The sequence below is a fragment of the Papio anubis genome, chromosome 2, assembly GCF_008728515.1.
Source record: "Papio anubis isolate 15944 chromosome 2, Panubis1.0, whole genome shotgun sequence".
In the NCBI taxonomy this organism is placed as follows: Eukaryota; Metazoa; Chordata; class Mammalia; order Primates; family Cercopithecidae; genus Papio; species Papio anubis.
The window spans coordinates 63,804,192-63,821,524 of record NC_044977.1 but is presented as its reverse complement, the minus strand read 5'-3'; the positions used below and the strand labels follow the sequence as shown (position 1 = coordinate 63,821,524).

Here is a 17,333-nt window from a genome sequence, read left to right as displayed (position 1 = left end):
TGTTACCCGAAACATTCCCTGTTGTCCATTTGCAATTTATCTCTTTCTCCTTATCCCTAAACAGACATTCTGTTTTCTGTCAGTATAGAATTTCTTTTTTTTTATATCTTTCTCTTAGCATAACAGCTGTGGAATTAATCCAAGTTGTGAGTATCAGTAATTTCTGACTTTTTATTGCTAACTTGTATTACAATTATGCATTCACCACAATTTGTTTATCCATTAACCTGTTGATGGACATTAGTGTTGTTTCCAACTTTTGGCTGTTATAAAAAAAATTTGCTATAAAATTTCCTTGCAAAAATGTGTGTGGACATACACTTTCATTTCTTTTGGGTGAATACATAAGAGTGGGGTTTCTCAGTAATATTACTTTAAGAGTGCCAGATTGTTTTATAAAATAATTGTAGCACTTTATACTTCTATTGGCAAGGTATGAATTCCAGTTGTCTCACATACACAAAATCTTTTGGAATTTTCAATATTTTTATTTTATTTTATTTTATTATTGTCATTATTATTTTGAGACAGTGTCTCACTCTGTTGCCCAGGATGGAGCACAGTGGCACAAACAAGGCTCACCACAGCCTCCATCTCCTGGGCTCAGGTGATCCTCCCACCTCAGCTTCCTGAGTAGCTAGGACTACAGGCACCCGTCACCATGCCTAGCTAATTTTTGTATTTGTTGTAGAGATGGGGTTTCGCCATGTTGCCCAGGTTGGTCTCAAGCTCCTGGGCTTCAGCAATCTGCCTACCTCATCCTCCCAAAATGCTCGGATTACAGGTGTGAGCCACCAGTCCCAGACTGAATTTTCAGTGGTTTTCATTTGAGCCTGTTTAATTAGTGTATAGCTGTATCTTGTGGTTTTGATTTGCATTTTTAAAATAATGATGTTGAGTATCATTTTTATGGGCTTAAATGTCATTCAGATATCTTTGGTAAAAATGACTGTTCATATCTTTTTTTCATTTTCTAATGGGTTGCTTATTTTTTTGTTATTGAGGTGTAAAAATTTCTTAATGATATATTTCAAAAATCAATCTTTTTAAATTGAATAAAGTCCAATAATTCTATTTATTCTTTATGTTCTGTGTTTTTATGTGTGTGTATGCACATGAGTTTTAATAAATCTTTGCTTAATCCTAGGACTCATATTTTATTTCAGAATTTTTTTTTTCAACTTTTATTTTAAGTTCAGGGATATATGTGCAGGATATGCAGGTTGTTACACAGGTAAACGAGTGCCATGGTCGTTTACTGCACAGATCATCACATCACCTGGGTATTAAGCCCAACATTCATTAGCTATTCTTCCTGATACTCTCCCTCCTCCCACCCACCAACATGGTTACCAAGATGTGTGCTGTTCCCCCTCCATGTGTCCATGTGTTCTCATCATTCAACTCCCACTTATAAGTGAAAATATGTGGTGTTTGGTTTTCTTCCAGAAATTTTAATGCTGCACCTTTAAGTGTGTGATCTATTTCATGTTAGCTTTTTGTGTGTGGTATGAGGTAAGGATTAAGGTTAACTTTTTTACAAATGAATATTCATTTGTTCAAGCACCATTTCTTGAATTATTATGCCTTTATCATTGAATTACCTGATACCTTTGTCTAAAATCCATTGACCTAAAATCAGCACATATCCATTAGCACAATATCCATTGAATTACCTGATACCTTTGTCTGAAATCTATTGTATATGTGCCAATTTGATTTTGAAGACTTAATTATGTTTTGTTGACCTATCCTGCCAACATCACACTGTCTTTATCACTATTATTAATAGTAAATTGTAAAAATCACAGGATATGTCTGCCAACTTTGTTCTTTATCATTTGATTTTACTTTCTTCGTTAATTTTATTGCCACGTAAGTTTTAACCTCATTCGATGATGCTACAAGAAAACCTACCGATATTTTGACTGAGATTATTTTAAAGCTAAAATCCTATTGGGAGATAATTGCCTTCTTAAAAATATTGAGTGTTTTTGATCCATGAACGTGGCATACTTCTTTACTTATTTAGGTCTTAATTAATTTTCCTTAGTAATTCTGTGTAGCCTTTAGTGTATAGACTTTGTTATATATCCTTGGTACCCACACCTCATCCCCTAGTGTTTAAAGATTAACAAAATGAGAAGATATCAGCACAGGGATCTGAGAAGGAGCAGATAGTAAAGTAGAAGAAAATTTAAGAAATTAAGCAAAAGCAGTGCTTGAAGGAGGAGTACTTGGTAAACTGCATTACATGTGAGTGACATATCAAGTAAATTTAGGACTAAGTTGACTATTGCATTATTTTATACATAATTTAATATTGACTATGACAAGAAAAACTTATGTGGAACAGTTGGGACAAAAGACTAATCAAACTGGATTCAAGATAAAAAGAGAAAAGATGAATGGAGACAATAAGTACAGAGAATTCCTTCAAAGTGTTTTGCTATAAAGAGAAGCAAGGAATACAGTAGTAGACAGAGGAAGATATGATGTTAAAGGGGTGCTGATTTTTAAAATGGGCCAACTAGCAGCAAATCTCTATGCTATAATGCTACAGAAGGTAGGGAGAATTGATGATTCCATAGAGAGAAACAAGTGAGTAGAATGGTCCCTTGTGTAGAAGACTATCTAAAGCACAGTGGATGACTTGGTCTAAGGAGGGAGCATGGTTCACCCCAAGTAACAAGATGAAGGAAGAGTCTGTGGTCACAGGGGCAGATATGTGACTACATGCAGTGCTAGGAGCTTACTGAAGTTTTCTTCTGGTTCTTATTCCTTTTTGGGTAAAATAGAAAGCAAAGCAATCAGCTGTCCTTGAGTATGAGGCAGAGTGTTGGAGATTTGAGTGAAGGGATATTCTTTACATTTGAATGAATTTCTTTCCACAAAAAAAAAAAAAAAGCCTACTACGTAATGATTATTTTTCTTAAAACTCTGCAGAAAAAGTCACCTTGGAATTTTTACAAGTAAAATATATTTTTATTCCTAAAGAGCAAGAAATACTTCTAATTTTTTTTAGAAGAGGTTCAATAAAATCAGATATTCTCTCTATAAAATTATTAGTCTAGTTTGCCTTCCTATGAATTGGGAGAAACAATAGGGTAGCCCATTTTGAGTTTACCTTGTGTTAGGAAGCATCATCTCCTTTCTAAAGCCTCTTATAATGTTAGTTAGACCCTGTGAAGAAATCCATAGGACATAGTCATAAAATATAGTCATTGAAACCTTCTTGTTCGTCAGGTGAATGCAAATTGAGGCCACGAAATATCTTCTAACTTATTTCCATTTGATTTGGGGATTTCATTTTCTCAGTATCCACTTACTTTAAGATGCTAAGATTATAATTTATTTGTATGCCAACATGAAAATAAGTCCAAACTATCATTCTTTTCTCATGCTATAGCTATGTTTGTATGAATTACAGTCTCTGTGTGCATACATGCATAATTCCTATTCCTTAGTTTTCATCCTTCAAGCAGTTCATCCCTTCAAAACCCAATGACAAGACCAAAACACATTAAAAAGTTTAGTTGGAGAGCCCAGGGTGAGACACAAAACCTATTTTTCCTCTTACAGAGCTCCTATGCAAACACACAGACACTTGTTCTCTGCCTCTGGAATTACAAATATGTTACTTGGAAAGCAGCAATACTCTTTTGGACTTGTTTAACTTCGCTTTCTTTACCTGTCTTTGAGAAGCCTCATACACACATTTGAAAAATACAACTTAGAAAGGTTTTAGTGATAGTGCATACAATCATTTGATTTTATTTCCCTTTTCTCTTCACCTTCACTAATAGAAGGAGTTACTGGCATGCTTCAAAAAGCTTACATTTGAATACTGTCTAAATCAGTGCAGACCCTTGACCAGCTTAATCTTTGCTTGCAAATGACAATGCAGTGAAACCAGAGGAAGAAAAAAATTACTTCCTTTCCTGTTGGAAACCTAATAAGTCGTTAGTCTGACCCAGTTTTCAATAAGAGAGATTTTCTGATGACCCGGCAGGAGTGACTATCTCCAGTCAAAGAAAGAGGAGGGTGAATTTAATCTTTCATGCCCCTGGAATGGCAGCTGCTCTCAGCTCTGTCTGATTCTGTGAAGGTTGATGAAGATAGAGCTGGCTTTCAATGTAGAAAGAATTTTCCTTTTGAATATTCCAAACGAGAGCTTTGCACATGTGCCTCAAGAACTGATTGTCTAGGCTCCGACAGGAATGCAGCAGGAGAGGAGCATATTTCATGCTTAAGACCAGAGAAGAGCCACGCAATACTCAGTGGATAAAAGGCTTGCAGTCCCAGCTGGGAAAAAGAGTCCCATTATCTCCCAGCTGCATAGACATTCCATACGGCTTGGTTCTGCCTGGATGCACAGCATGCCTGGCTGAGAGCTTGAAACAGAGTTCTGCAGAAAAATTGTAAAGATCCCGAGACATTTCCCTGGTAAGATCTGTAAGTACAAAATTGTGCTGTCTGCTGCAATGAGAATATTGCTGGGCAAGCTGCAGCTTTTCTTCCTTTCAATGTCTTTGTATTAGCATAACAGGTAAAAGCTGGGGTTGGGGGAGAAGTCACTGCTTTATTGATGCTGTGTTTCTATGATGTTGATGTTTAAAATGCATTTATTCCTTGTGTGGGAAAAATGTATTGAATCTGTGTTCCGGGAGGTTAGGATCAAACCAGGGAAAGAAAGACTACAGGTATATTTCTCGGTGTTTCACTAGTCTTTGCTGCAGTAAAACTAATGGGCAAGACGGGATGACAGTGCTAATTCTGGGACTTTCAGATGGCTACACGCCCTTTCTGTAACGGCAGATGGGAAAATGTGATCACTAAACGTTTTTTGTCCTTTTTTTTTTTTTTTTTTTTTTTTTTTTTAATCAAAGGGATGAGGGGTGGGGTTTGCAGTTTTCACCGGATGATTTAAAAGAATGGTTATAAAGTTTCCTAGGGGAGGATTTGGTAAGGGGAGCAAAGCAAGACTGGAGGTCATACGAGCTTACCAAATTTTGTCTGGCATTTTGCTTTATACCCAGCTTCAAGATAATAGCCTCTGGAGTTTCCTTTGCCATTTACACCAGTTAAGCTTGTCAGTATTAAGGTTCTTATAATACTTTATGAAAACTTTCAGAAGTTGATGACTTGGGAACAAAACTTTTAAGAGCTCTGAGATTAGACACGTATAACCCATTATGTTAATGGGATACTATAACATTGGGGTTTGGGGGGAAAATTGGAATTCATAGTTTTTGCTTCTCCAAATGAAAACTACTTATGTTTAAATAATCAGCATCCTGACTATGTCCTCTGAGAAACATTCACAGAATGACTAAATAGAAGTTATACTGAGAAAAAATAGACAAAACAGTAGAATCACACAGAATCAATTTGGAAAATGAGATATTCATAATTTTATCTACAGTGGTAATGTTTTCTGAAGATGTCTGTAAAAGAAGGAGCATATGCTGAATATTGAATTGCTTGTTTTGAGCAATTTTCATTTATCAGATGGGTTTATCATCTTTTTATTGCTGTTGTTGAAGGTTTCACCAATTTATGTGAATTGTATTTTATAAGGAAAGAAGATGTTTAAGCAGACTCTTTTCCCTCCTCCTTCACACACATGTGTAAACATACGCGTGTTCACAAAACAAACATAAACATATAAAAATACTAACACAATTTGTGTAAAAAATCAGAAATACAGAAGCATTTCATCTTTGATGTTTCAGTGGAGTTTCTTTTTCTTTTTTTTCTTTTTTTTTTTTTCAGCAATAATCATGGCTGTGCAGTCCAAATATTTCAAATATATAAATGTGGAAACTTTTATATAAAGGTTTATATGAGGTTATACAAATGCATAACTTATCACATCTTAGCAAAAAAGTCAATCATTTATAAACGACTTCATTGTATTACTTCCTTTGAATATTTATAGTGAAGGACCAGAATATTTTTTTAGAATTTTTATGTAACTTTCCTTAATGAAAACAAATTCACTTGTTTATTTAGAAAAGGATTACATATTTTCTCTGAGTTTAGACCCCCCCCCAAAAAAAATCAATTATGTTGTGAAAAGAATGTGTGGTATATTAAATTGATTGCATACTTCTGAGTTGTGTGGTTTTTTTTTTAGTAAGTAAAAATGCTCAGTAGTATAATATTAAATTTGTACCTTTTAAATTCTTTTATGTGAGGAGAAGGAATACAAAATATTTGCTTATTTATTCACTTACCTGTTTATTTTAATAGCATATTAATTGAAATGCAGAAGTATAAGTTCAACCCATTAAAAATGACTCAAACTATACATAAAAGTTCAAAAAGGAAACCCCATCACCTGTAAATAACAATCACAAAATTTGACAACTATCATTGGAGACATCTTGATGCCTAACTAAATTCAGATAGGGTGAGAGATAAATACTTTTGTAAGAACGGTTTCTTATTATACACCGTTTTAAAATTAATAAGAAATATTTACATAATATAGTCAATAATAGATAGTCTTCTGTAAGAATGAGAGGTTATCCTACGCTTAAAAAAAACCAGAAATATTGGCCGGGCTCTGTGGCTCACACCTGTAATCCCAGCACTTTGGGAGGCCGAGGCAGGTGGATCACGAGGTCAAGAGACTGAGACCATCCTGGCCAACATGGTGAAACCCCGTTTCTACTAAAAATACAAAAATTAGCTAGGCGTTGTGGCACGTGCCTGCAGTCACAGCTACTCAGGAGGCTGAGGCATGAGAATCGCTTGAACCCGGGAGGCAGAGCTTGCAGTGAGCAGAGATGGCGCCACTGCACTCCAACCTGGGTGACAGAGTGAAACTCCGTCTCAAAAAAAAAAAAAAAACCAAACCAGAAATATTGAGTTTGATTTTAGATTTTAATTAAACTGAAAAAAGAGAAGTTGAAACAACATTGAAGAAATTGTTGAATTTCAGGTATAGATTTCTTTCCAAGGGAGATATTATGTCCAGAATAATACCCATATAGCCAAAAATTTTGAACATAGAAATAGTTTGAAGGTTTTTTTTGGATGCACGTCTATGTAGTAAGCAAACTTTTATAACCCTTGTTATGATAGTTCAATGCATTTGAAAGGTGCTTTGTTGTCATCAACTCTACCCATACCACCTGAATTTAAACTACATCAGTTTTACATTATAGAGTATGTACATTCTGGCTGAATTTCCACGATCTTAGACTAAACTTATTTCAAAATTGAAAGGAATTATTCTTTACCAACAGGCTTTTACTACCCAATTCACCATTCCTGCGTTCTTTACTTTTAATTATTTTTGGGGTTGTTAGATTTCACTAAGTAGTACTTCTCCACCAAAGAAATAGTCACAGGTGCTATATTTTCTGTGAGTTTGCATACTTGAACATGAGTTTCTTTTGCCTTAGACATGCAAGATACATTATCTTTCTTGGATCAAGCTTAATTTTTTATTTTGGAAATGTGTAAATGTTTAAGCATTTTTGGAGACCATTTCCGTATTGAAAGTTGTTTTGCAACATTTTTAGGTATGTCTGCAATTTCCGTCACTGAACGTGACTTGCTTTTTTTCTGATAAATGCCTACGTGATTCTTTCGTGTTGTGTGTGTGTGTGTGTGTGTGTTTGTTTTTACAGAATATTCCTGGATTAATTCCATTTTCATTAACATTTTTTGAGGTTTGCCCCATTGATTTAAGATTCTTTTATTTCAGAATTTGTTGTTGGACTATTTCTTTTTTGTCCCTTAACTAGGCGTGGCCAAATTGTGATTATCTTGCTTCTTTCTTTTCTTCAGGATCATCAGTTGTGTACATCTTGTATCTCATTTGTCTGCTTTCCACATCTTTCATATCCAAATTTCTTTTCAATTTCAATTGACAGATTGGTTATCTTCTTTACTTGAGAGCCACTTATTCTCTTGTCTGCCACTTGAATGAATAATATAGCTTATAGTAAACCTATTAAGGCACAACCTTCTGTATTGTGATCTTGTAAATACATGTTTCCTTCTCTCAACACTCTAGCAATTTCCTCAGTTGGAAGGTTTTTGGGCAATCTATATCCTCTGAAAGTAAGAGAAAAAGAAAGTACTTACCAGTTTTCTCTGATGTCCCCCAAAAGTCCATGTTTTTTAGCATTTGGCAACAATGGAAATGGGCTTCAAGTTGTGTTTTGGGGTTGTGTCCACTAACAGTTTCATTGAAGACAGAGGGTTTTTTGCTTTGTTTTTTATCCCCACCGCTACCACTGCTACCTTTTATATTTCTCCTTATTTTTTCTCTGGGACAATAGAGGAAATAAAAAAAAAAAAAAACTCTTTATTTAAGGAGTTTTAAGTAGCAGTCTTTCAGTTCGGAAGAATTCTTTGAATGGAAATTTTATTAGAATGTTGTTATTGTCAGTATTCATATTGAAAAGAGCTATTCTAGTTAAAACTGAGTTAATCTATATGGTGTGTTGTAGTATTAAACATTTATTATGGTAAAGACATAACACAGGACATAGTAGAGGAAAAAACAGAGTCATTGGGCATGCCTTCTGATAATGTCCCCTATTAGTGTATATTGATGAAGTCTGTGGCCTACTTAACTATTTTGCAATGAGTCCTAAGGTAATTTACAGAAACTTTACATCATAGTAACATGAATCAAAATCTGTAGACTCAAATTCTTTTTGAAAGTACACAGTATAAAACTTACATGTATTAGATTTACAATTAAATGAATAAATGAATGAATAAATAAATGATGTTCCTTAGATCTCAAATCCTTAAAAGAGGCAATAAAAGAACATGATGTGTCCTATGAAGTGTTCTAAAAAACTAATGATCTTACTAAAAAACAAATCGCATTTTCTCAAAGTCAATAAAATGATAGTGAGAGCAAAATTCAGGAGGCAAGCTCTTGAGCTGAAGCACCATGCACTGTAGCTTTCCTTCCCTATATCTAGCACAGAATAGCTCTGTGGTCTTAGGCAAGTTTCTTAGCCTCTTTATACCTCAGTTTTCCCATTCATAGTGGAGATAATATTAGTATTGACTTTGCAGTATTATCAAGAGAATTCAGCAGGTAAATATGTAAACAATCTTGGAAGAAAGCCTGACAATTAATAAGCACTCTATGTGTTAGTTGTTTAGTTATTGTTATATTATTATTACTATTATAACATTTATATATGAGCCTTGGGATCAATGGGGTAAAAATAATATAAAATAATGAAAAGAATAAAATTACAATTATCATCTAATCAATTGTATTGGGTATTTAGTAGAGAATTAAATTTGGAGTGTAAATCATAAGTGGATATTAAAATAGAGCTCAGGGAAAATGGTGAGAAGATCTAGAGATGCTGGTGCCTGGATCCAACTAGATTAAAAATAGAAACGGTATTTCTGTATACACCGAGCAATTGGACCTAATCAAGAAAAAGGGTATATTTAATTTTCTGATTATAAAAGCAATGAACAGAAAAGCATGAGAACAAATAAGCCAGAATTTCTTTCTTCAAAGAAAAACATCACAAATACTTGTACATTTCTTTCCTGTTGTTTTATGTTGTTGTTGCTGTTGTTCTTTTTTTATGATAATGCCCTAATAAAGTAATGTATGCACCTGGAAACAACAACAATAAAATTTGAAATTACAGAGAAGACAGTAAAATAAAAAATAAAAGACCTTTCCACCGTTTCCTGTCTCATTTCACAGAAATGTTTTCTATAGTTGATTTTATTGTAATTTTTTCCTTCTGGCCATCATTATGCATTTGAATAATATATTTGACTTCTATTGCAGAATTTATAAACTCAACATCATGTCTGCTGACTCCATTTTTTAAAAGATGGGCAGTTTTTTCTATTTTCACACTTTCACAAGACAATTTTAGGTGTTATATAAGTCTGAATTCTTTTGGCAGTAATGCACATATATATGTATATTTTTTGGTAAAGTGGGAAATTTTAAGTATTGAAGGAAGGATTAAATTTAATAATTACCAATTCCCATCCCTCAGAATTACCAAATGCTAAATTTTATTGGAGATTTAACATTTTCATTATTCACAAAACGAAAATACTAATGTAATATAAAATAAGGGCCTACATTGTAACTCTACCTAGTCCATTCCTCACTCTACATTACCATGAATTGTATATTTATATATAATTTTTATATATGTAAGCATATATAAAATAACATTTTAAAATATTATGGAAATGGTATCATACTGAAAACAAACTTATTTAACTAGTGTAACTCATTCCATATTAGACTATTTAGACCCATTCTTATAAATAAATACAGTTCTAGGATATATTTCACCTTATGTATTTTGTACTCTTATTATTTATTCTCTTAATGAGGGATATTTAATTTATTGAAAATATTCACTATCGCAATGTTCTATTATCACATGCATAGAAAACGTATACACATTGAATGAGATTTTCATTAAGAATATCAAGTCTGTGCTGCCTGTCAACAATTTCATGTTTGTTATTTCTGGTCTCAGAATTCCTATCTTTCAACAAATGTACTTAATTGATCTGCACCTATTATGACGTTGATCAAGTTGGACTTATTTCTTATTTTATATTCAAGTAAAGTGTTTTTCAATAATCAGTGTTTTATTGGTTTGAGCAAATATTCTTTATTCATTTTTTCATCTTTTACTAGTTAAAAATGGTATACTCCCATTATCATATTTTAGTAAATAACTATTTTAACATAAAATATACTTTTATATTTTCAAATAAAGACTAAAGAGAGTATATCTTCACAAACAGGACAATGACTTGTTGAAATTTACTCTGAGATATTTCTCTCAGTGCTCATATTTGCACTATTTATTTTTAAACTGCCCCCAATATTTTTGTCAAGGATTTTTTAGACTTATGACGTGATTTCCTGAGTTCTTTATTTACCATATTCTTGCTATTTATGTGCATCTCCTAGATTCTTTTCTTGTACTCTGAAGACCATTTTAAGGTCATTCAAAAATTGTTTTAAACTCCCTTAAAAATTATTTGTTGAAAATAGCTTACGTTAGTCACATTCTAAAATAATACTGTAGTTTGTCAGAGCACTCTATATGGATGACACTTTTCTCCCAACAATTTTTGCATATTCTGTTCCATGATCTTCTGGAATATAATTGTGCTCATGAGGGGACTGTTTATGATCTAATTATCACACTTTTGAAGATATATTCATCTTTTCACTCAGACAGATTTTAAGAATTTCTCTTTGTCATTGATTTCTTCAAGTTCACTACAATGTGAGTAGTTGTGGAGTTGTTTCAAATGTATCTCAGTGAGGCCTCTGCAAGCTCCTAAATCTTTCTTTGATTCTGAAAAATTCTCAGCTATTATATATTTCAATCTTGCATCTTTTAAATCCCTTTACTTTCTCCTTCAAGAATGCTAATTCATTATTTCTAGACTTCGGTCTTTGATTTCTTTTCATGTCATTCATTTTCTGGTGTTGCAGTCAGTGTAATTTCTACCCATCTGTATTCTATACTTTTATTTTTAAAAAATAGTTTTAATTTCTATAATTTATATTGTTCTTTTAAAAATTATCCTGCTTTTCTGCTTATTCTTAATAGTTTCTCTCCCATTCTTAAGCTGTTGAAAAAATTTCAGTAAGTTTATTTTAAAGTTAGATTGTGATTGTTTTACTATTTTAATTTTTAGAGACAAATTTCTTTATTACTTATGTCTGCTGGATTTCCCTCATGGTGGTTCATTCTTCCTGGTGCTCATAACTTTTTTATGACAAATTTACTTTCAACAGATGTTGTTTTCTATGGGAGACCAACATTATTTGAGTTGAGTATGCTTTTGGATAGCATTGCATTGCTATTACTTCTACAGTGGCTCTACAAGTATCTCTGGTTCTGGACTATTTTATATGTGAATTTTTTGGCTTCAAATTATCTTACCAAACAGACAGAATGAATTTGGGCCCTACAACCAAGCTTAGTACACATTCTGGATTCTGACTGTCTTTTGGGGATTCTTTTTTCTACCCAATCACCAAGTTTCTATAAGGTCAGCTATGTCATGCAAAGTCCCCCGTTTTGGGAGGTTATTCCAACTTTATAATCTCCTTGCCAGTCTGAGTTTCTCTCCATTTGGTGCCTCTGAGGGCTTACCTCTTTAACATTTAACCTCGGTTATGTGTACTTCTTAAAGGGTTTTTATACTTATATAGCATTTGTATGTGTCTGTAGTGGAAAAGAAATCCTTCTGCATCACGTTGCATGGTGCCATGTACTTCCCTATACTTCCATGTTGACTGGACTTGTTCCCATCTGCTTTCCATCATTTAGAAAGTCATCAAACTTTCTCACTTGCTGGTATTTTATTTTTATCTGGTACTCTCATGGTTTCATGGAGTTATTTTGTTATAGGCAATGGAACATTTGCTAATTTTTTCTCTGGAAACATTGTCAAGTCTCAAGTATATAATCTAATAAGAAATGGTTAATGCCAATTGTATATGTCTTTCCATTGGCTCCACAAAGGTTACTGCAACAAATTAAAGTGCTTGGTTTAGTCCAATGAGAGATTATGTTAGGGAGTTCTAGAATTTAGTTAGAAAAGCAAGCCAGTGGATGTTATTAGTTTATATATTCTTTGGGAGTGGCAGCTCTATTAATTCCTTAAGTTTAATGGTGCGCAAATTCTTAAAATGTAGAGGCAATTATTCAAAAACTTTGTTAGCGCAGCAATTCCTAGTGACACAGTACAAGCTGAATGTTAAACGGACCATTTTTTTAAGATGATTTCTGCTGAATAAAAGTGAGAATATTAGATGGATCCTTTTAAAAATCCTTTTTAAAAGGCTTCTTTTAAGGCAGGAAGGAGAGACTCAAATAAGATATTTGGTGAAGTTTCTAGTAATTTATCACTCATGTGTGTAAGAGGCCAACATGAATGAACTCTCAAAAGAATGTAGACATTTTATTTTCAATGACTTGTTTGTATATTGTTTCAAAGTTTAATTTATTTGGTTTCGCACATTTGTATGTCTAATGTGGTTGTGTAAGGAACTCCGTATGGAGACTGCTGAGCTATCTTTCTAAACAGGAGGAGTGCGATATACTTGCTGCAATAGAGCTTTTGGTGAAACAACATGATTTTCCTTTCTGGCATCTAACAGGGTCTCCCAATCACTAAAGCACAATAAATGAAAGAGAAGGTCGGAAATGAGGTGTGCTGCTAGTTTTCTATCAGCAGAGTTAAGAATAAATTAAAGAATAGTCCTGCTAGGCGTGGTGCCTCACGCCTGTAATCCCAGCACTTTGGGAGGCCAAGGAGGGCGGATCACGAGATCAGGAGACCGAGACCATCCTGGCTAACACGGTGAAACCCCGTCTCTACTAAAAAACAAACAAACTAGCTGGGCGAGGTGGCGGGCGCCTGTAGTCCCAGCTACTTGGAAGGCTGAGGCAGGAGAATGGCATGAACCCTGGAGGTGGAGCTTACAGTGAGCCCAGATGGCGCCACTGCACTCCAGCCTGGGTGACAGAGCGAGACTCCAAAAACAAAACAAAACAAAACAAAATGTCCGTAAAGTTGTGTTGACATGAAAAAGTTTCTGTTATTCTAGACTTGATAGAACGCACTTTTTAAAAGTGGAACATGAAGGTGTTTTCTAGGCATTTAATGTCGTTAGTCAATTCCTAAATATGCTCAGTTGTGAATGTGTTGCTGACACGTAGAATTTTGACAGTCCTATATATAAATTTACCACAAAAGTATATGTTGAAAATAGTTCTATTAGAATTAGCCGGTGGTTATAAAATATATCTTTTTCAGAGGTGCCGACTTTACTTTTTTGTTGTTACTTTGTGCAGACTGTGCCTATGCGGTTTGTAGACAAGAGAAGGAAGCTTTCTACCCGCTTTCTTTAGGGCATTTAGGTGGCAAAAGCATTATTTTTACTGACATCACTCTTATTCTGTCTTTTGTCATGCAGATGTACAGAGTGATTATGCAATAAACAGAAACAACTTTCTCATAGAAAAAGAGAGACTGGAGTTTAAAGAAAAATAACCTATTCATTATGTGTAGTTCAACATAGGAAGCCAAATAGCAGTTTTTAAGAAATTACACACACAAGATGCAATGCCTGAGCCAATTGCTTTTATCATTAGGGGCTCCTTTTACTTATGAGGCAAAAGTCATTTTTCCAAAGAAACATGGAACAAAATCTTAAAGTTTCAAGATTCACATATATCTTCAGAAATCCAAAAATAATGTTATTCTTTGAGTATTAGCCCCTGGATATTATTTTCTTTTATGATTTTTTTCTACATGAAACTGTCTTCAATTCATACAAAAACTCTAGTTAATTCTGATTAATAATTTAACATACCAAATTATTAACATTAATAATATTTTATTCAACAACATATACTAGTAATGATTCCACAAATATTGGCTGAATACTTACTATGTAATAGATACTATTTCAGGCACTGGTGATGCAACTATGAGCAAGACAGAGAAGAGTTTTGTTCCTGTAAAATTCACATTCTGATATGTATTCTAGAATTCAATTAAATATACATCTCTACCAAGTGGAAGGGAGGGCTAACATTGTTAATTTCAGTTCTTACCTGAGAAATGAGCATTAGAAGTCATTAAATTATTTAATTCCAAGATGATTATTTTAGTAAACTTGCATAGTGAGATACACCAAAAAGACTAAATAAAAAGAAACATATTTACTAAGAATAATAATTACTCCTCTATTTTTATAGATAGTGATAGATTCTGGGTTTTTCAGAGGATTAACAAAAATAGGATCTCATATTATATACATGTTTATGGAATTTCCTAATCATACGCTCAACTCTTTACCTTAAAGTTACTCATTTTCATCAAGTGAATAGTACTTGTAGATTTACTAAGATGGTAAAATTTGTTCAAAATTTGCAAACTACACTACATTATTTAATAACCATGGTAAATTACTATGTATATAACAAGTGAAGGAAATTAATAACCAGCAGAATATTGTTTAATACATTCTTCCAATTATAAAATCATATATGTTTATTACACAAAATTTGGAGAAGACATAGATTGTTATTCTATTACTCTGCATATGGCATCATTTCAGTAATCATGTGTTTGTATGTATGTGTGCATTTAAAATACAAAATTGAGATGAATGTATACGTTCTGCTTTATAGCTTGTTTTTATTAATTAACATCTTATAAACATTCTCAAGTATCATTAAATATTCTCCTAATGCTGAAGGATTTTTCACCAGATAGGTGTTCCCTGTTTACTCAAGCCAATAACCTATCGTTAGATATTTATCTTTTACACAATTTATTGAACAATGCTATGATACATATCCTTGTACCTGAATCTTTTACTATGTGTCTGATTATTTCTTAAAAACAAATTCCTAGTAGTACAATTTCCATGTCAAATTGTGGGATTTTAAAAATGTGAGTGTGTATATTACTAAATCGTCCTTTAGGAAGACAGCTCCCTCTGTACTTTCAGGCAGGTGAATACTGTTTGTGATCATCCCTGTAAATATTAAATATTATTAATTGTGAATACTCTGATTGGATTACAAAGCAAATACGCAGATAACAGTATTTCAGTATTGCGATCTATTACATTTTTGAAAATACATGCCTGAATAAATATTTAATGAGTGCTTGAACCATTTGTATCTGCTCATTTTGCTGAAGTCAGCCCCTGTCCTTTGTTTATTCTTTTGCTATTTTATATTTTTTCTTATGCTCAGGAAGTTCATCATATATCAATGAGATAACTTGTAATTTTCACTTTTCTTCAAGTTTATAAGACATTTAACTTATTATATTTTAAGTGTGAAACCTTGGAAAATATTTTATAAATTATTTGAACCTCGGTGTTCAAATGTACACAGTGCAACTGGTAATACCTGACCTGGCTTTCACAAACTCAGAGGGGTCAGACGAAAACTGAAATAGTTAATGTTTCTAAATGTATTTTTATAGCTATAAGTGGTATACAGTTATTGTTCTAGTCTTATTAAAGATAAATCAGTGTTTGTCCTAAATTGCAAGTCGAGTCATGAGAAAGTCTACAACTTAAAGTTTTCTAAATATAGGTCCAATGTTATCAACTTTTTAGCTTCGGCACTAACAGCATCTGGCCTGTGGTGTGTGCTCATTAAGTGCCTGCTTAATGAATGTAGACTCTAAGTATACTAGAGAAACATAAATTCAAATACTTCTGTGCTCATTCCAAGTATGCTATTACAGTGTCATCTAAATCTAATGGTGAACAAAATAGCACATATTAAAATGATAATTAATGTTAAACTTCAATTTATGTCTCTGCCCTTGGCAACCATGGTAATCCACTCCATGATGAAGCAGTCAGGAAATTTAAGTAGTTATTTATTTCATCACTACAAATTGTATTTGAGACCTGTGTTTTGCAGGTAATCTATATTGTTGGCTTTTCAGGAATTTGGTATGTTAGGGAAATTCAGGACTGCATATGGGGAACAAGGAATAGGTTTTAGGATAAAAAGAAATTGTAATCATCCCTGAATTAAGAAATAATTTATACATTACAGAGAGGTAAAGTATACACAAAGTGTGTGATATTTTCTTCTTCAAAAACCTTCCTAAAATATGAGATATATAACTTGCTTTTCCAGATGCTCAGAACAAGAAAGAACTTTTGTTTTAACTTGCATTTAAGTTACCATAACACATGATTTTAGTATTTGATGTTATTTGACTCTGGCAGAACATAATTAAATAAGGTGTTTAACTTTGCCAAAGAGAGTTTTAGAAATAAATTTGTGTTTGATTTAAATCTGAGGCCAGGTGTTCAAGACCAGCCTGGGCGACAAAGTGAAACTCACACCTGTAAAACACAAACACACACACACGAATACAATCTCTCTCTCTCTCTCTCTCTGTCTCTCTCTCTCTCAAACTTTGGCGTATTTGGTAATAAATATTAAAGCCGTGAAACAAACATGTTTTACTTATAGCTTAGAATGACAACACTTATTAAACAAGTTAATACACATTATGCTGCAATGACAAACCACACCCCAAATCTTAGGAGTCTGAAACAAAGATTTCTTTGTGTACAACTGTGAGGCAACTGTCCTTTATGAGAATGGCGGTGTTATAATACCGTATGAATACATGTTTCCACAGTTTCAGTAAAGAGGTAGTTCTAGAGACTTTCAGTGGCAACTAAACACTTTCACCCAGAAAGTGATACATTTCACTTGAATTCACATTTCATTGGTTGAAGCAAAACACTCAAGAGAGTGAGTGAAGACGTG

The 17,333-nt window shown here is 33.3% G+C and overlaps 1 protein-coding gene across 7 annotated transcripts in view; it reads left to right on the top strand.

Annotated features, from left to right (window-relative positions):
* The first annotated feature begins 3,555 nt into the window (after nt 1-3,555).
* CNTN6 (contactin 6) overlaps nt 3,556-17,333 on the top strand; it is a 310,814-nt gene continuing 297,036 nt past the window's right edge. For 3 of the 7 annotated variants that reach the window (XM_017955285.3, XM_031662742.1, XM_031662738.1), the window contains exon 1: nt 3,556-4,455. The gene's annotated coding sequence lies outside the window, so the exon portion shown is untranslated. The remainder of the gene's footprint in view (nt 4,456-17,333) is intronic. The other 4 variants (XM_009200323.4, XM_021933351.2, XM_031662748.1 and 1 more) reach the window with 4 other exon arrangements.